Source organism: Henckelia pumila, chromosome 4 (genome assembly GCF_033568475.1).
Source record: "Henckelia pumila isolate YLH828 chromosome 4, ASM3356847v2, whole genome shotgun sequence".
In the NCBI taxonomy this organism is placed as follows: Eukaryota; Viridiplantae; Streptophyta; class Magnoliopsida; order Lamiales; family Gesneriaceae; genus Henckelia; species Henckelia pumila.
Window position 1 is genome coordinate 67,096,783 of NC_133123.1, and position 21,832 is coordinate 67,118,614.

General features: G+C 34.5%; 1 long non-coding RNA gene across 1 annotated transcript; it reads right to left on the reverse strand.

Moving 5' to 3' along the window:
* Positions 1–11,958: 11,958 nt before the first annotated feature.
* On the reverse strand, positions 11,959–20,094 carry LOC140864631 (uncharacterized). The gene is made up of 3 exons (XR_012144292.1): positions 19,872–20,094; positions 19,515–19,690; positions 11,959–17,668 (listed from the first exon to the last, which is right to left on the reverse strand). It is a non-coding gene; the product is annotated as an uncharacterized lncRNA (long non-coding RNA).
* Positions 20,095–21,832: the final 1,738 nt, after the last annotated feature.

Here is a 21,832-nt window from a genome sequence, read left to right on the forward strand (position 1 = left end):
AACTGATTTGATTTAGAGTCTTGTGGATTAAGTGGAACATGATATGAGTTCATTGCTGATCATTCTCGATTATGATCACTTATTTACAGATTTATAGTGAAGTTAGACGACTCGAGAAATCAGTCAATCGAAATGAGAAAGGATGGATCAATGTTGAAGTTATTCTACCTTGAAGGTGGAATTGAGTCTTGAGCATATTTTTTATATGCTTGTTATTGAAGATGAGATGATGAACTTGAGAAAATTAGATTGAAGTTCTTGAAGATGTATCCGGATGTGGAGCACTTCAAACTCGAGAACGACAGGTATAAGACAACATCGAGAGTCAGAAACTTGTTACTCAAGGATGATACTTCTTGAGTTGTTCCGAACAAATCACATACTTGTTATTGTTGTTTATATTTGATTGATGTTGTCGATTCATCTCAGGTAGTGGATCTTTGATTTGATATGAGTTCGATTATGATATGATATTTATAGAATTGATTCTATTGCCAAGATCTGAGGCGATCTTATTTTCAAGTCTGAGACGACTTCGATAGATGGATATCCATGTCAAGATTGGTTACGAATCTTGATGGCATCGATGATATATGAATCAATTACTGAGCGAGATATGCGTTATTTATTCTATTGTTGAGTCGATTATCTTTAGAGTCGATATGAATTTATTTAACGCATTTATATGTTGATTATACTGGGAATTATATTCTTACCGGAGTTTATCCGGCTGTTGTTTTGTTTTGTATGTGTGCATTACAACAGGTAGGGCAGAAGCTAGCCAGAGAGAACATGGGTAGCTTGAGAGAGTCTAGACGTTGGACTCGGGTTGTTGTATAGCAGAATGATGTATGTTGCATTCTTGTTAAGATTTCTAGAAGAATTATGCTTAGTTGTAGTTGAAGAACATATTAGCACTTTGTGTAGTTTAGTGCTTTTGATGTATTTTAAACTACTTTGTTGATGTAAGAAATACATGAAGTGTTGCTTGAGAATTGATACATGTATATATGAATATTTCCAGATTGGATATAGCTTGTTTCAAGTTGTTTAGCATGTTTAGAATAAAGTTTGACAGCACAAAAATCAGCAGCAGATTCGAGCAAATTTTAGCTCGCTCGATTGGTAAGATTTGACCGATCGAGCGAGGCCACCTTTTGCTTGAACCCGAGAGTGGGTAAATTGTTGCTCGCTCGATCGGTGATGTTTTAACAGATCGAGCGAGGCTCATTTTAAAAAAAAAAATTTTGCTCGTGTTTTAGTTTATTCTTTAATTGTATGATTAATTGTGCTTAATCGTTAATTTCTCTTAGGAAGAGATTAGCAACCCGAGGTCCCCACAACAGGTGGTATCAGAGCGTAAGTTTCTCGGACTGAGATAGAAGTTGAGCGGGATAGATTGAGTCGCATGCATGTATAGTATTGCATGATTATGCATTACTTGATTTGATGATTTTATGAAATGCATGTGAGCATGATCTACTCTTGAAACTAAACTGTCTGATTTACTGATTTGTAAATTTCTGAATTTCTTACTAATTTTGATATAAGTTTCCCCGGGTGATGTAAGCACCCAGAATTTAATAGAACAATGTTCTTTGGGTGACGTAAGCACCCTAGACTTAACAGAATCTTAGTGCTCAACTGAAAGAGGTATCTCCGATTGAACAGAACAGTATCTCAGAGAATCAGTAGATGCTATACTTATATCTCTATCAGTGATAATATGGAAGAGAAGTCAGAAATATCATCCATTAACCCGAAAAGGTCTAGTAGATGCTATTGCAGGTAGAAGTTGGTTTGGAGAACTTGATCAGTTATTTACATCCTTGAAAGATACAGATGAATGTTGTAACAGATGGACTGTATATCAATTTCATAACCTAGCAACCAGCGGATGAACTGTGACGAAGAAATTCGGATACAGTATAGATAGAAATGATGAAAAATAGAAGATTATGTCACTAAAACAGGAGATGCTCATTTGAAGGTATGTCTATTAAGATTCATTGAATTTTGAATGATGAAAAACTCAAGATTGAGTTGTCTTTTTCATGGCTTAAATCTTAAGATTTTGTTTGAGTAAATGTTGATATTTTGCGAAGAAAGGGCCAAAAGAATTGAAATTGAGTGATGAGGCAGAATGAATAAAATTGTAGACATGCCATAGTATGTGAGACAATCACAACTTCAACTACAATTTTTATTATAGAGCAGATACGAGATAAAAAGATATGAAAGTAGTTCTTTAGCTCTAGCGGACTAAGACAGATTGGTCTGAGTCTGAATGCAGTGTATGCTAATGATTATTACACTTATTGTGGGAGGAGATATCCTAACAATCAGTGTAGAGAAATCTGGAATTAGATTTAGAGGAAATTCGAATGAAGAACAGTTCCAGAAGTGTACAGAGGGTCAGAATGAAATGGCACCTGAAAATGAGATTGCAGGTAACAAATTTATTATGTTTTAACCTCTGTATCAGAAGTTAGAGTTTGTGAATTGAAGAATTGAATTACAGCTTTTGATGAAATGAGATTGAACATGATTTTGTTCATATTTGAGATATCTGTTTATGTTGCATGATAGATAATAGTGCAATAATCAGGTGCTGAATAGCAGAAGATTGATGATAAGAAATGATAGAATTAGATCAGCAAGAACATAATGTGCATATGAATATGATGATATGATATGGAATTTAGAATTTAGATTCTTTTTATTTTGGTTCAGGATAGATTATGTTTGATTACAGAAATGTTCCGAAATAAGTATTTACTATGCACTAGATATGTTTAAGATCTAAACCAGCATTGGTAGATATGCCAATGAGAAGAGATTGCAGATAAATTTCAGATGAGATTTCCAACTTTAGTTAAGTTGTGAACTGGAATTTAATAACGAATTGATGAGTTATGAATTGAATATTGTTGATGAGAATTGATAGAATAGACGATGATATGAAAATCAGTTACAGATGAGTCTTTTCTTTAATTATTCTGAATCGATTACATCAATTGGAGATATGATTCTTGAAATGTTTGATTTGAGTGTCTCTTCTTGTTTTGTTCATAGAGCCTGAGTTGATTTACTCATTCTGAGCTATGAATTGCAAGTGAGTTGTTTTCACTTAGCAGAGTTTGTTATCCAGAATATTTGATTTTGGATGACCTTGATTGAGAGATTTTCTCAATCTTGATTTATTTTTTTTTGATTTTGAGAATTATTAATCCTTTGATGAAATTTCAGTGTATTTTAAGATTGTTGGCTCGTAACTGATAGAATGACTAGAATATTATCCAGATTTATGGGTTGAATATATGATTTACCTGTATTTGGGAAACAGAAATGAGGAATGAGATAGGCATTCAATTAATTGATTTCAGATTTTTGTGTATTCTGGTTTGAATATATTCAGATGAATGCATAACCAATCAGAATGATATCGATTGGAAATGAGCCAAAATTGTTAAGAAGATGAAAGAAACACATAAATTAAATCAATGCGGTAAGAATTCAGTAAAGAATGCCAGATTTGGATATGAATTGAAGTCGCAAATTAGAATGGATGAATGATATTGTGATTGATTATATGATTGTGCTTGATATTTTCGAAAAGAAATATCAAATTTTGAAAAAAATGCACAATTATGAGTTCAATATCCATTCAATAGTTGTTTTATCAGAAGATAAAGACAACAGATGTAATAGAATTTGTGCGTTCTGAAGTTTAAACGCATAAGGAATTTCAGTTGAAATTGAAATGCATTGATCAGATGAGTTCAATGACAGTTTAGATGAAACGACCCAGACTCAACTTTAAATAACAATTAAATAAAATACGGATTTTTTTTTCAAAATATTAAAATTTTTATTAAAATTTCGGCATGACCTCTCTGTTTATATTACAACCCACCTGTCTCAGACAGCAACCAAAATAAAAATAAAAGAAATAAACGACTGACGACACCAAAAACTAGGACGAGACAAGAACGAGGCCCAAGAGAGAGGTTCGACATATCAAATATCCACAAGATTAGAAATCTAATATTTACATGCTCATAAAAAATGCTTATCGAAACAATACATATGCATTTGACAACTGAGCAAAATAAATGATCCATGACATAGAGATTCTAATAACTATGCGAAAGACGAGCATAGGTCGGAGGGATGTGTCGTGCCCGCATCACAGTCCACTCGATAATCTTGCCTCTCGAGCTTAAAGAAATAAACCCCACCAGAAAACAATAAGTGTAGTGAGCCTAAAAGACTCAGCAAGAATATGGGGGAGGGGAGGGGGGGGGGGGGGGGAAAAACGAGTACTACATAAATACAAGCACACACAGATTAAAAATAGCTGATATTAAAAATACCCTTGTTTTGTGACCTTACTTTAAACAAGTAATGAACTTCAAAATTAAAGAGACAACATGAAATGAAACATATGCATGGCTAAGTCATGTAATCAATGAAACTGCATAAACTGTATCTGAATCTGTAACCGTGAACTTAGATCCCTGTTTGTGACCTTGTGGTTTCGATCATGATCATGGCTGCAGTGCACTATGCCGCAAGGAAGTCAGGATGTCTCCTAAACTCGTCTTGCCCTGTGATTGGTAAGGGAGGCCAAGATTTCTCTCAACCCCACGCTTACACGTCTATATTTGATAAGGTAGGCCAAGACGTCTCTCAACCCTACACATACACATCCTTTGGTAAGGTAGGTCAGAACGTCTCCCAACCCCACACATACACGTCATTTCTATAGTCACAATCATCTCACTTTGTTCATAAAAATATTTTCTTTCATACTTTCTTTCTTGCCTTGATATAAGAACTTAGCATGCATACGTAAATATGACGTACATGTAAATGTTAATAAATAATCATGCATATGACTCACACATGGATGATCGGGATGGTGATTTAGGAAACAAACCAAAGGATGAGGAAATTAAACCATAATGTCGCGCTTAAGACAAGTTGGAGCGGTTCGCCCGTAAAATATGTAACTTGCTCGATTCTTAGTCCAAAGGGATTCCGCTTGAAACCATGACTCCATGACACTTAGAATAAGCCAGAAAATCATCCTCGAAATTTATTTCCTAAGCAATCATTTTATAAAAAATCAACTTCCGGGCAGCAAGCCCTTTGGCTTCAAAATTCTGCACATATACATTCAAAAATCTAGAACATCATCAAAACTTAACCGAATTAATTCACGCTTGAACCGACATTATCCCAACATCTAAGACAAGTTCCAGATCCAATACCATAACATAATTCCACTTTTAGCCCTGCCTTAGACATATATTTCCGGACAGCAACCTCATTCAAGTTCCAAGTTCTGCACCTAAACATTTCAAGTGCCTAGAACTCGACCAAAGCTTAACCGAATTGATTCCCGCTTGAACCAACATATTCCTAACATTCCAAACCATTTCTAAACCCAAGCCCTTAAACAAAACCCGAGTTTAACCCCTGTTTAAAAATCGATTTCTGGACAGCCCACTCACAAGAATTCTGCTCAAGTTTAAAATCTCCAACTCAACCACATCTTAGCTATAAACCTTCCAATCTCCCAAGATTTAAATCCTAGGTCCAAGACCAACAATCCACCTCGTTTCCAGCCCTCACATTTCGTCTTGAACCCCCCTTAAACCCAGCTAGAAAACAGCCCCAACCACTAACAGAAAACCGAGCCCCATCACCTTAAGTTTCGAATACCCCCTTAACAAACCTACAAACCCACTTCACAACCATCCTAGAAGCTACCACGTGAACTACATATCACCCGTGGTAGCCCCTAAATCACCAAACCAGTCCACCAGACAACACAACACACAAAAATTCGAAAAAGCCAATCAAGAAAATTTCTGAAATTTTGAACATCTGCTAACATGCTTACATTTGCATTTCAAAGCATTAAAATCATTCATTCCTCACATATGAACGTTGTTAGATTGACTAACATCCAAACAAAATCCCAGAAATTTAAGCGTGAGAATCGAACAGAAGCAGGGCACACACATTCATGAGATTTTCGGAAATGAGCTATACAAAATCTAATACCAATCAAAGCATTCAATAATAATCTATAATGGGAGGAACGAAACCATAATCTTGCCTAGCTGGGAAAAATCGAAAGCATAGGAGCTCGAATGAGCTATGGCTGATGCGAGCCTGGATGGAGCGGGAATCGAGCCCAAAAGCAAGGAAAACAGCTCGGCCATCATGCCATGGAGGTGTTTCGCTGGAGCAAAGAGGTGGCTGGAAGCGAGCTATGGAGAAGAAAATGGAATCCTGAACAAGGGCTCGAACACAAAGAGAAAAAAAAACAAAAACTGTTAGACTTTAGATTTTACAACAGGATCTTTAGCATTCACATCAAATTATCAGAATTGTTGTAAAACATACCACAATCCATATTGACGAATTCGTTTGGATGAAGCCTTCCACAACCAAATCTTCTTTAATTCTTTACCGATCAATCTCACGTTAATCTAGTATAGAATATCCTGAACTCTCTCTTGAATGGGGAGAAAGAATAACGATCAAAACATATTTATAGATTTGGTTTGGGGACTACAACCTTTCATTGTGTCCCTTTATTGTACTCTTTCAAAAGAGCCCATTGGTGACACCCTTTCATTAGAATCCCATCAATCCTAATATATGATTTCTACACATTAAATTCCATACATATAAATAAATATTGGATCAGCTTTATAAATCACTTATTGGCCCAATTAAATTAGATAGTATATAATATAATTGATATCAAAATATACAAGCCCAACATTATATAGAATAAAAATTCTAACAATCTCCCACTTGGGCTTCATATGTTTCTTGACCAATTATATTATACAGACTTTAATGCGCAAAAATAACTATCTAATTTCCTTAGCAACAATCTGGTCCATTTCCTATATCAGTATGGAATCAAAGCGATCTTTGTTACATTTAATTCGTAACTAGATCCATCAATGGTCACCTTACTAATATATTCAATGACATAGATCATGTATGGATGTGTAGCATGAAAATTACATGCAATGTGATCAACATGTCTATTTTCAACTAGTCCAACTTTATTCTTTAAAGAGATCAAATAAATCATAAGTAATATTCAGAGTTTAAGAATCGAATCATATAATTTATTCTGCAGAATACATACAAACATAAAAAAAATTATGTGTACCAAGAACATCAAAATACAAACTCCCACTAAACATGTACATCATCAAATAGTACAACACCCATATGAGCAGTATGCTCATGAAAGACCTTAGGTGGTAATCCTTTAGTAAGTGGATCCGCAATCATAAAGTTTGTCCCAATATGTTCTATAGTAATTTGTTGACTCTGAACTCTTTCTTTAACAACAAGAAACTTGATGTCTATGTGCTTCGACTTCGAAGAGCTTCTGTTGTTATTGGAATAAAGTACAGCCGAATTATTGTCACAATATATCTTCAATGGTCTTTCAATATTTTTCACAACACGCAGCCCAGTGACAAAATTTCGCAACCATATTCCATGATTAGATGCCTCGTAACAAGCTACAAATTCTGCTGCCATAGTGGATGAAGCTATTAGTGTCTGCTTAGCACTCTTCCATGAAATAGTCCCTCCGGCTAACAAGTAAATATAGCCTGATGTGGATCTTTTACTATCTTGGCATCCAGCAAAATCAGAATCAGAATACCCAATGATCTCCAAATGTTCTGATTTCCGATAAGTGAGCATGTGATCTTTTGTTCTTTGTAAATAACGCATAACTCGTTTGGCTGCTTTCCAGTGATCCAACCCTGGATTACATAAGTATCTACCTAGCATTCCCACAATGAACGCAATATCCGGACGCGTACATACTTGGGAATACATTAGACTTCCTACTGCTGATGCATAAGGAATTTTATGCATTTCATTTTGTTCCAACTCATTTTTGGGGCACTGACTCAAACTGAATTTATCACCCTTAGCAACAGGGGTGTCTCCTAGAGAACATCCTTTCATGCCGAATCTATCAAGAATTATTTCGATATAGCTCTTTTGTGATAACCCAAGAACACCTCGATGGCGATCTCGGTGTATTTGTATGCCTAATACAAAAGAGGCGTCCCCAAGATCTTTCATCTCAAAATTCTTGGTCAGAAATCTCTTGGTTTCGTGCAATAAGCCTATATCACTACTAGCAAGTATGATATCATCGACATATAATACCAAAAAAATATATTTGCTCCCACTGAACTTATGATATACACAATCATCAACTTTATTTACCTCAAAACCAAACGAGATAATCACTTGATGAAATTTGTGATACCATTGACGAGAAGCCTGTTTGAGACCGTAGATGGATTTTTTTAGTTTGCAAACCATTTTCTTTGGATCACCAGATACAAAGTTTTCTGGTTGCATCATATATATTGTTTCATCAATGTTACCATTAAGAAACGCAGTTTTAACATCCATCTGGTGTAACTCTAAGTCAATGTGAGCTACAAGTGCCATTACGATTCTGAAAGAATCTTTCGTTGAAACAGGAGATAAAGTTTCTTTGTAATCAATGCCTTCTTTCTGAGTGAAACCTTTTGCAACTAGACGCGCTTTATATTTCTCGATATTGACTTTTGAATTCCTTTTGGTTTTAAATATTCATTTGCAACCAATAAGTTTAACACCTTCAGGCAATTCAATGAGATCCCAAACGTCATTTTTCATCATGGATTTCATCTCATCATTCATTGCATCAATCCACTTTTGAGAATTGGGACTTTGTTTGGCTTGATGGAAGTTGACTGGATCTTCCACCATGCCTACATCATTTTCATTTTCTTGGAGGAAAACAAAATAGTCATCCGAAATTGCATTTCTCTTTTCTCTAGTAGATCTTCGTAATGGAACATTTTCTTGAGATTGTTGAGTTTGCACCACAGGCATAGTTTCTATATTTTGTGGTTCTTCTATATTGCATTCATTATCCGAATTTGCATTTTGAATAACGTTTTGGTCATTCATGATGGTGTCATGACCATTATTAATTGCAATAATGTCTTGAATATTTTGAATGACATCTTGAGTGTTATCAATTGCAACAAGAGGAAAATCAACAAACTCCTCTTCGAAGGCAATATTTTTATCCTTATCTCCCTCCACAAACTCAACTTCCTCAAGAAATCTTGCATTTCCCGTCTCGAAAAAATTCTTAGTTGTAGGAACATAAAACTTGAAACCCCTTGAGCGCTCAGAATAACCAACAAAGTAGCAACTTATGGTTCGAGAGTCCAATTTCTTTTCATGAGGCTTGTAAGGTCTGGCCTCCGCTGGACAAACCCAAATATGAAGATGCTTAATGCTCGGCTTTTTGCCTGTCCATAGTTCATAAGGGGTTTTTGCTACTGCTTTGCTAGGAACCCGATTCAGGATATAAACTGCAGTTTTCAAAGATTCTCCCCATAGAAAATCTGGTAAAGAAGAATGACTAATCATACTTCTTACCATATCTTTAAGCGTTCTATTTCGTCTTTCAGCAACACCATTCATGCTGGATTTTCCCGGCATTGTGTATTGCGGGACGATGCCGCATTCCTCTAGGTATTTTGCGAAAGGTCCTCGACGTTGTTCACCGGATCCATCATATCTACCATAGTATTCTCCACCACGGTCAGATTTGATGGCTTTAATTTTCTTGCCTAGTTGGTTTTCAACTTCGGCTTTAAATATCTTAAATACGTCCAAGGATTGAGACTTCTCATGAATTAAATATAGGTAGCCATATCTTGAATAATCATCTATGAACGTAATAAAATACTGCTGACCATTCCATGAAGCTGTAGGGAATGGTCCACAAATATCAGTATGAATTAGTTCTAAGACATCCAAGCATCTATTTGCACCTAATTTTCTTGTGTTTGTCTATTTCCCCTTTATACACTCAATACAAATTTGAAAATTTGTGAAATCAAGGGGATCAAGGATTCCATCCGACACAAGTCTCTGAATTCTTTCTTTAGAAATATGACCTAAACGCTTATGCCATAAGTTGACGGAATCTTTGTCATTTAATTTTCATTTTGTACCACTTTGAACTTGTGTGCAAGGTTTCATTAAATGAGGCAATAGTGTCCAATAAATATAGGTTGTCATTTAAGGATAAAGAACCAGTACCGATGAGATTTGAATCTTGAAAAAGACTAAATTTATTATTTTCAAATGAACAAGAATAACCAAATTTGTCCAAAACAGAAATTGAAATTAAATTCCGTCTAAAAGACGGTACAACATAAGTCTCTTCCAAGTTCAAATAATGACTTGTCTTTAATAACAACCTAAAAGTCCCTATAGCCTCAACTGCTACTGTTTCGCCATTGCCCACATATATGAATTTTTCAACATCATTTGGTCGTCGGCTCCACAGGCAACCCTGCATAGACACACTTATGTGAGTAGTAGCACCAGAATCTATCCACCAAGTGTGTTTAGGTACAGAACTCAAATTAGCTTCAGAACAAACTAAATTGAGAAGCGAACCTTTCTTGACACGCCAATTGGCGTACTTGGGACAATCTTTCTTTATGTGATCATTCTTACGAAAAAAAAAACATCTAATTTCTGAATGTTGTTTCTTTTCTTTCTTGTTGCTTGATGTCCCAATTGCAATTTCTTTTCCTCGCTTTCTTTTCTTGTTCTTAAAGGCAGTTGCTAAGTTCGCACTTTCAACTCTTTCTCGCTTTATCCTTTCCTCCTCTTGCACACAGTGAGATATGAGCTCGTTAAGAGTCCATTTATCCTTTTGAGTATTGTAACTCACCTTAAAATGACTGTATTGCACAGGGAGAGAAATCAAAACTAAATGCACCAGCAAATCATCAGATAGTTGTAGCTTTAGTGCTTTTAGTTTGGAAGCGATATGAGACATCTCCATTATGTACTCTCTTATATTTCCTTTTCCTTTGTATTTCATGGATACAAGGTTAGCCAATAGAGTACTTGTCTCAGCTTTTTTGTTTTTCGCAAAACGTTGTTCTATTTCCTCAAGGAACTTAGTAGCAACCTTCTCTTCGGACATAGAGCCCCTAAAGGTTTCAGGAATAGAGCGTTTCATGATCATAAGACTCATGCGATTAGAACGATCCCATTTTTCCATGTTCGCCTTTTCAGGGGAGGAATCCCTTTCAATAAGGGATACAGGTCGTTCTTCCCGAAGCGCAAGGTCCAAATCCATGCAACCCAAAACAATCATGAAATTCTCTTTCCAATTCTTGAAGTTTGTGCCATTAAGCACAGGAATAGAGTTGATACTAGCAAGATATAGTAGAAGCATAAGTATTGACTGAACAAATAACAAGATAATATATCATGCTCACATTTAATAATCATATCATATTCATACAATAAATAAATAAACATGCATATGATAGATCAAATAATTCACATAATGGTGGGCCCTATTCAAGATACCTAACACAACATTGATATTTAATCTTTGGACAAAATATCAATTGCAAATGGTACTCTTGATACGGTAACAAAGTGCTTATGTAATTAATTTACTCAAACAATAAGACTTTCTTTGGATCGACTTATTATTCATCATGTAAACATCAAAAATTACTGCACTAATATTAAGAGAAATATGTATATTATTTGGTCAACTAATTATCTTCCTTTGGGCTGATAATTATTATACATAAATAATAAACATACATTATCATATTTCAAAATAAATAAATCTACATTATAGAAGTCACTTTGGCAACATATAATTTCAATTAATTTATAATGAAATATTATAACAAAATAATCCAAGATCGGACATTTTATATGAATTAAATTAAAATTTAACATACAAATTCTATCTTAATTCATAATTATTGAATTTAGATTAAAAATATTCCAATACATATAATCAGTAAATAAAAGATAAATGATTCCCAAAATTAATTATTAATTAATTAAAATATGCAAAGTTAATTAACTAACAGAAATCTATAAAGTTAATTAATAATTAAAATTATCTACAATTAATTAATTAATTAATATATATACACACACCCGTAAGTATATATATAACCCAAACTTTAATCTCTATCTTCACCAACACTAGGCTGTCGCCGCCGACCCATGCCGACCAAAACGACGGCCCGCGACCAGTACCCATGGCCGTTCGATCACTGTTGGCCTCACCATCCTCCGATCTGCCTCCAATCAACCTTTTTTTAAAAAAAAAAAAAAATTTAAAAATCGCGCAGAGATTTAGGAGGTGACCAGATTTGTTCACGGCGGTGGTGCATCGCCGGTCGCTACCGCTAGCAGGCCTGGATTCATCCCAAAAGAGGATTGACCTCAAAACCGTCTTCCATATGGTCGAAATCGACCCAAAATGTGAACAAAAAAAAACAGGAAACCAATCGTGTGGCACGAAACGTCGCGATTTTCCGGCCAAATCCGGCCATCTTTCCACGGAAATCGTCGGCGAACGGTCGACTGCTTATGGGCCGAATCCAGTATGGTCGATTGTGTAAACCACAGATTAAACGGTAAATGGGGAAGCAATGAAGAAACTCATACATGGTGCAAATATACAAAACCCATATACGACAGTAATATGTGGAGAAGGGAGGAAGACAGAAACAACCATCATAAATACACGTAAACAGTACAAAATGTAATTGTTCAATTCATCCGAAAATAATTCAACATGAATGTTTGGCTCTGATACCACTTGTTAGACTTTAGATTTTACAACAGGATCTTTAGCATTCACATCAAATTATCAGAATTGTTGTAAAACATACCCGAATCCATATTGACGAATTCGTTTGGATGAAGCCTTCCACAACCAAATCTTCTTTAATTCTTTACCGATCAATCTCACGTTAATCTAGTATAGAATATCCTGAACTCTCTCTTGAATGGGGAGAAAGAATAAAGATCAAAACATATTTATAGATTTGGTTTGGGGACTACAACCTTTCAATGTGTCCCTTTATTGTACTCTTTCAAAAGAGCCCTGGTGACACCCTTTCATTAGAATCCCATCAATCCTAATATATGGTTTCTACACATTAAATTCCATACATATAAATAAATATTGGATCAGCTTTATAAATCACTTATTGGCCCAATTAAATTAGATAGTATATAATATAATTGATATCAAAATATGCAAGCCCAACATTATATAGAATAAAAATTCTAACAGAAACATCATACATCGAGCAGCCTCATGAAAATCAGAAATCTGGAAGCTTCTTGAATCCACATAAAATTCGAAATGCAGGAAAGGAATACAAGCATACAACATATTAATCTACTTGGTGGCCAAAGAATGCCATTATTCTTGCCTGGATTAGAAGAAATCAAAGAAAAGGAGCTATGGTCGAAATGAACTGGGCTGGAACAAGCTGGAATCCGAGCTCACAAAGAACAAAGAAGCACGACCGGCTTGCCAAGGAGGAGCTTCGCCTGAAAGAGGAGCTGCTGACGGCGGAAGCTTGAAGGGAATGGAGATGCCAAGGGGTGAAAGTCGGAGGGGAAAGGTGATGAAATCGGGCTGGGTGTGAGTGAGGTTTAGGCGTGAGTTTGTGTTTGTGTGTGTGTGTTATTTTAGGGATTTAGGGTTATGTATTAAAATTAAGTGTGTAGGAGATAAAAAAGTTCTACACACTTTTAAAAAGTGATACTAAAACTTAGCAACTTAGGACTACAAATTAAATTGCACTAAATAAAAATACAAGCTTGAAAATCCAAGAATTTAAACACTTTAAATATTCTGATGTCACGGCGACGAGTAAAATATTTAAATAACAAGCATAACGATTAAAATAATTTTAAACAAATTAAACTAACGTTTAAAAGAAATTTAAATAAATACACAAGTGGAAATAAAAACCTTTAAAATGATTTGAACAATTAAAAAAGAATTTAAATAAATAAGCTAGACATATAAAGTAATTTAAATTTAAAATAATTAACCGCTAAACTAAGACTATTTAAAAATAAATAAGTTGGACACTGAAAAATATTTAAACAAATAAACTACACAATTAAAATCATTTAAAAGAATAAACTAAACAATTAATTAAAATCATTTAAATATGCAAGCTTAAACCTTAAAAATAACTAAAACAAACAAATTGCACAATAAAATCATTTGAATAAATAATAAAATATTTTAATAGCACATAATCCAGATAAAGAATTTAAATCAATTAAACTTAAAAATATAAATCGTAATATTTATTAAATTAATGCATGCAATTTAGTAGATTGGATTTTAGGCGTCACAATTCTTTCCCCCCTTAAATGGAATTTCGTCCTCGAAATTCAGAACTTACTAACTAGGTTCGAATACCTTAGATCAGTTCAACACTAAGTTTTCCGGCTTAGCACCTACCTGAGTTGGTCCAAGTCGGCTTTCGCTGCGCACTTTGATGCTTACTGATATCAATATCATCAAGAACCAGACTAACTCTTACTACAAAATAAATTTGCAAACTCCTATTTATCTCCAATGTTTGTAGCCTAAGAGAAATTTCTAATCATTGTTCTCATGTGACCGTAAGAGTTTTAATTCGTCACCTAAACTCCTAAAATATCTGATACCTGTCTTAGTTTGTAATCCTTAAATCCTAAATCGTAATTTTAAACATTAAAGTTCCTGTATACTCATTAAAGAATTTATGTCGATCTTATTCATAACTTTAAAAAAACTTTCTAACAACGAAACTACGTTTAACGTCTATTTACCAATTAAACTTAACTCATAAAATCTAGAACTTGAGTTCTTAAGAAATTCACAAGTCCTCAAAATACTAAGCGACTAAACACTAAACTTTTCTAAATGGGATAACTAAGCGACTATATGATTCTACCTCGTTAGACCTCAAGATACGTGATAGATTTGACCCATTTCTATAAATAAATAAGGCTAATCCTTGATACAAAAATAAAATATTAAAATCCATTGTTGTTCAGTTCAAAGGTATTAACCTAAAATATATAGAATTCAAATAGGTCACTAAACAGATCCCAAATATTCATTCACCAATTTATACGTTCATCTCTATCATCTTTGATTCTACCGAAAGTTCAATTCTTACATAAAATTTCCCAAAGGATTTATCCACTTTTCTCCACCTCATATGCAACGACTAAGTAATCCATATTTATCCTTGAAGCCAAATCATACCACGAGCTATTATCCACTTATTGGATTAGACGGTCTCTAAGTACCAAATTATTCTTACTTATCACTTGAAAACATATCTCAAATCCCTAGTTCAACTTGACAGCAAGTTTGTAAATCCAAAAATTCCCAAATTATTATATGGTACAACCTGAATTCATATTTCAATAACTTAATATAAAATTTAGACACCCCGAAGAGTTTGTAATTCGATCGTAAAGGCTTTCTAATTGATCCTCTAGTACCTTAGCATTTCACCGAATAATAAATCTACAGCTTATCCGGACAATCTTCCTAAATATTCTGTTCGTCATTCTGTTCCCATAGTTGGTGCAAAAGTCTTACCGGTTGACATTCACAAAATCTTAGAATGCTGGTACATAGTACCCAAAAGTATTCTAGGGGCAGCTCTATTTCCTATCTCGCAACTGATCGTCCATTTAGCTTATCGAAATCATCTGTTTACTCTTAATGATCCTATTTAAAATAGGACAACCCAGTCAGCTAATTCACTAACTAGCAATCTTCTCGCTAAAACTATTTGTAGCTAGTAGTTGCCACTCCTCGGATCACAACAATAACTTAGGATTTGATCTAGTACTAATACTGAATTCCAATAGTCTAAACTCTTACTATGCGGCTACGAGCCAAAACTCTACACAAGAATTCGAAATATTAATTGAAATTATGATCCACACAAATAATTCACCATGATGGATCATGAAAGGAAACAAATACACAAGTAATGCTGCTTAATGCGAAATGAAATAATGCAAGCATTACAAACAAACGAGCTAAATATGAAAATCTAGATAAGTGAAAACAACTCACTCATAATTCAACTCTAGGGGTGAATGAATAATAATGTCGGCTACGTGAATAATAAATACGAGCCAACAAGATACAAACCACGTGATCATTCATAATGGTAATGAAATCATGCTCAAACAATCCAAGCATAATTAAGAGCAATCGGTGTGACTTCAGTCGAGAGAAGTTCACACACGTCAATAATCAGGGAAAACAGCAGTCTCAAAGTAAAATCAGATGTCAGTCACACTACGTAAGTAGATTACCAAAAGAAAGGCAAGGTGAATCTTACTCACATCAACATGCGACTCTAGAACCGAAGAAAAATTTCAAGAAGTAATAAACATGAACGAGAGTTTATTAAGAAGTTCAACTAATGCCAAGGTGGCAGAATTCAACGCTGATTGATGTCATATGAATCCATAAATGCTCAAAGGAAATGCAAAGAAATTTTGAATACTCAAAAGTATATGTTGCGACGGATTTGACCACAAAAGAAGGAAAAGAGAAATAACGATCGGAATAGTAGTTCACGTAATTGAAAGACTCATAGTAACCGACTCACTATTTCCTAAAATCATATTTGCCCAAATAACAAAAGTAGGACTCAAACTATCCATAATAATATAAAACCAAGTATGTATCCCAAGTCATCACACGAGTCCGATTCACTAACATAACTGACAAATACACATCTATCAACTTCTAAGCAAACTATGCACTTAGTGACATCTGACTAAAATCTAATGTAAGAAAATAACTTACAATAATAGCACACAATTAAAATATCCTAATACGCAGGTTTAATATTTCCCAGCAACTCCTACAATATCATTAAAATATTAGCACTACATAATAACTTAAACAACACCCACGTAATGCCTAAAACTGGAAGAAATATTGGTACACCAACTCCGTTTAACATGGAATCGCATGCTATATAAATAAACAGTCAAATAGTACACTTTAAACTACTAAAAAAAAATTTTGAAACAAAAATAAACACCAAGCTACACACTTAATTAAATTAAACAGCTAGTTTTGAAAATATTTTAGGAAAAGGTGACATCAAAACATTTAAAGTATTTATTCAAGTATGACTAACATATAAAATTCATTAAAACTTACAGACTTTGAGGCGAGACTTATCGAGTTTCTTGCAATCGGCAGTAGACACAACCCAAACCAGAACCATGCTCTGATACCAACTGAAACGACCCAGACTCAACTTTAAATAACAATTAAATAAAATATGGATTTTTTTTTCAAATTATTAAAATTTTTATTAAAATTTCGGCATGAACTCTCTGTTTATATTACAATCCACCTGTCTCAGACAGCAACCAAAATAAAAATAAAATAAATAAACAAATGACGACACCAGAAATTAGGCCGAGACAAGAACGAGACCCAAGAGAGAGGTTCAACATATCAAATATCCACAAGATTAGAAATCTAATATTTACATGCTCATAAACAATGCTTATCAAAACAATACATATGCATTTGACAACTGAGCAAAATAAATGATCCATGACATAGAGATTCTAATAACTATGCGGAAGACGAGCATAGGTCGGAGGAATGTGTCGTGCCCGCATCACAATCCACTCGATAATTAATCTTGCCTCTCGAGCTTAAAGAAATAAACCCCACCTGAAAACAATAAGTGTAGTGAGCCTAAAAAACTCATCAAGAATATGGTGGGGGGAGAATAACGAGTACTACATAAATACAAGCACACACAGATTAAAAATAGCTGATATTAAAAATACCCTTGTTTTGTGCCCTTACTTTAAACAAGTAATGAACTTCAAAATTAAAGAGAGAACATGAAATGAAACATATGCATGGCTAAGTCATGTAATCAATGAAACTGCATAAACTGTATCTGAATCTGTAACCGTGAACATAGATCCTTGTTTGGCTGCAGTGCACTATGCCGCAAGAAAGTCAGGATGTCTCCTAAACTCGTCTTGCCCTGTGATTGGTAAGGGAGGCCAAGATTTCTCTCAACCCCACACTTACACGTCTATATTTGGTAAGGTAGGCCAAGACGTCTCTCAACCCCACACATACACATCCTTTGGTAAGGTAGGATAGAACGTCTCCCAACCCCACACATACACGTCATTTCTATAGTCACAATCATCTCACTTCGTTCATAAAAATATTTTCTTTTATACTTTCTTTCTTGCCTTGATATAAGAACTTAGCATGCATATGTAAATATGACGTACATGTAAATGTTAATAAATAATCATGCATATGACTCACACATGGATGATCGGGATGGTGATTTAGGAGACAAACCAAAGGATGAGGAAACTAAACCATAATGTCGCGCTTAAGACAAGTTGGAGCGGTTCGCCCGTAAAATATGTAACTTGCTCGGTTCTTAGTCCAAAGGGATTCTGCTTGAAACCACGACTCCATGACACTTAGAACTAAGCCAGAAAATCATCCTCGAAATTTATTTCCTAAGCAATCATTTTATAAAAAATCAACTTCCGGGCAGCAAGCCCTTTGGCTTCAAAATTCTGCACATATACATTCAAAAATCTAGAACATCATCAAAACTTAACCGAATTAATTCCCGCTTGAACCGACATGATCCCGAAATCTAAGACAAGTTTCAGATCCGATACCATAACATAATTCCACTTTTAGCCCTGCCTTAGACATATATTTCCGGACAACAACCTCATTCAAGTTCCAAGTTCTGCACCTAAACATTTCAAGTGCCTAGAACTCGACCAAAGCTTAACCGAATTGATTCCCGCTTGAACCAACATATTCCTAACATTCCAAACCATTTCTAATCCCAAGCCCTTAACCAAAACCCGAGTTTAACCCCTGTTTAAAAATCGATTTCTGGACAATCCACTCACGAGAATTCTGCTCAAGTTTACAATCTCCAACTCAACCACATCTTAGCTATAAACCTTCCAATCTCCCAAGATTTAAATCCTAGGTCCAAGACCAACAATCCACCTCGTTTCCAGCCCTCAGATTTCATCTTGAACCCCCCTTAAACCCAGCTAGAAAACAGCCCCAACCACTAACAGAAAACCGAGCCCCATCACCTCAAGTTTCGAATACCCCCTTAACAAACCTACGAACCCACTTCACAACCATCCTAGAAGCTACCACGTGAACTACATATCACCCGTGGTAGCCCCTAAATCACCAAACCAGTCCACCAGACAACACAACACACAAAAATTCAAAAAAGCCAATCAAGAAAATTTCTGAAATTTTGAACATCTGCTAACATGCTTACATTTGCATTTCAAAGCATTAAAATCATTCATTCCTCACATATTAACGTTGTTAGATTGACTAACATCCAAACAAAATCCCAGAAATTTAAGCGTGAGAATCGAACAGAAGCAGGGCACACACATTCATGAGATTTTCGGAAATGAGCTATACAAAATCTAATACCAATCAAAGCATTCAATAATAATCTATAAGGGGAGGAACGAAACCATAATCTTGCCTTGATGGGAAAAATCGAAAGCACAGGAGCTCGAATGAGCTATGGCTGATGTGAGCCTGGATGGAGCTGGAATCGAGCCCAAAAGCAAGGAATACAGCTCGGCCATCATGCCATAGAGGTTTTTCGCTGGAGCAGAGAGGTGGCTGGCGGCGAGCTATGGAGAAGAAAATGGAATCCTGAACAGGGGCTCGAACACAAAGAGAAAAAAAAAACAGAAACATCATACATCGAGCAGCCTCATGAAAATCAGAAATCTGGCAGCTTCTTGAATCCACATAAAATTCGAAATGCAGGAAAGGAATACAAGCATACAACATATTAATCTACTTGGTGGCCAAAGAATGCCATTATTCTTGCCTGGATTAGAAGAAATCAAAGAAAAGGAGCTATGGCCGAAATGAACTGGGCTGGAACGAGCTGGAATCCGAGATCACAAAGAACAGAGAAGCACGACCGGCTTGCCAAGGAGGAGCTTCGCCTGAAAGAGGAGCTGCTGGCGGCAGAAGCTTGAAGGGAATGGAGATGCCAAGGGGTGAAAGTCGGAGGGGAAAGGTGGGTGTGAGTGAGGTTTAGGCGTGAGTTTGTGTTTGTGTGTGTGTGTGTTATTTTAGGGATTTAGGGTTATGTATTAAAATTGAGTGTGTAGGAGATAGAAAAGTGCTACACACTTTTAAAAAGTGCTACTAAAACTTAGCAACTTAGGACTACAAATTAAATTGCACTAAATAAAAATACAAGCTTGAAAATCCAAGAATTTAAACACTTTAAATATTCTGATGTCACGGCGACGAGTAAAATATTTAAATAACAAGCATAACGATTAAAATAATTTTAAACAAATTAAACTGACGTTTAAAAGAAATTTAAATAAATACACAAGTGGAAATAAAAATTTTTAAAATAATTTGAACAATTAAAAAAGAATTTAAATAAATAAGCTAGACATATAAAGTAATTTAAATTTAAAATAACTAACCGCTAAACTAAGACTATTTAAAAATAAATAAGTTGGACACTGGAAAATATTTAAACAAATAAACTACACAGTTAAAATCATTTAAAAGAATAAACTAAACAATTAATTAAAATCATTTAAATATGCAAGCTTAAACCTTAAAAATAACTAAAACAAACAAATTGCACAATAAAATCATTTGAATAAATAATAAAATATTTTAATAGCACATAATCCAGATAAAGAATTTAAATCAATTAAACTTAAAAATATAAATCGTAATATTTATTAAATTAATGCATGCAATTTAGTAGATTGGATTTTAGGCGTCACATTAGAAACTCCAGAATCGAAATGAGATTGCGATTGACAGATTATGTTACTAGAACTACCAAGATAAAACAGTATGCATGATGTAAGCTATGGTAGTTATGATCATATTGATTTGAAGTACTGAATAAGATGATATGAATTATGACCAGATCACTGAATTGTGGGTCAGAATTATTATGAGATGCATAGTAATCCAAATATTATTGTTTTTGATTGAGACATTAGGTTTACTATTGAATTATGATACAGATTATTGAAAGCTCTGAGTATTTTGATGTGAGAATACAGTATATTATCATTGAATTGATGTATAGTCGGAGCAGATTGATCAGATTCAAGAATAAACTGTGTCAGATATGATATAGATTTGAATAGATAGATGTTGAGAAGTTAATGATATGATGGAATTACAGGAATGATTGAAATCTATTGTCATTATAGAGACTTTAGATCTAATTAATGGAGTGTGGCATTGATTGATCAATGCTTTGAATATTTGATTATATGTTATTGCATTATACCATTTCTCTGATCGATGGATTATCTGAGTTGATTTTCCAGATTTTGAGAATATTCTCAGAACTCTAGTACCTGATTTGGTATTAGTTGATTTGATGAATTGCCACTGGATTATTATGATTCCTGTTTAAGCTATCGAGTGATATCAGAATAGAGATTTGAATATTTGATGAGACGAGAATCAGATTTCTTTGTGTTGAAATGATATTTCAGAAGTATCAGGTCCGATTGGATTTGAGAAACGCAGAGAATGTGAATATGAATCAATACAAAATGAAGAGAGTTAGTAAATGAATGATCGATATAACTTTTAAAGTTGTTACTGACTTGTCAGCAAGAAAGTTATTTTTGAATTATCATTCAATTCTGAAAAGAATGACGATGTTGATCTGATATATGTTTGGAACAGAACATAGAAAGATATAGAAAAGATGAATTTCACTAGATGAGATTTCAGACAGAGATAGTTAATTCATTGAAAGATGTATTCTTTCTAGCTTGATATGATGGA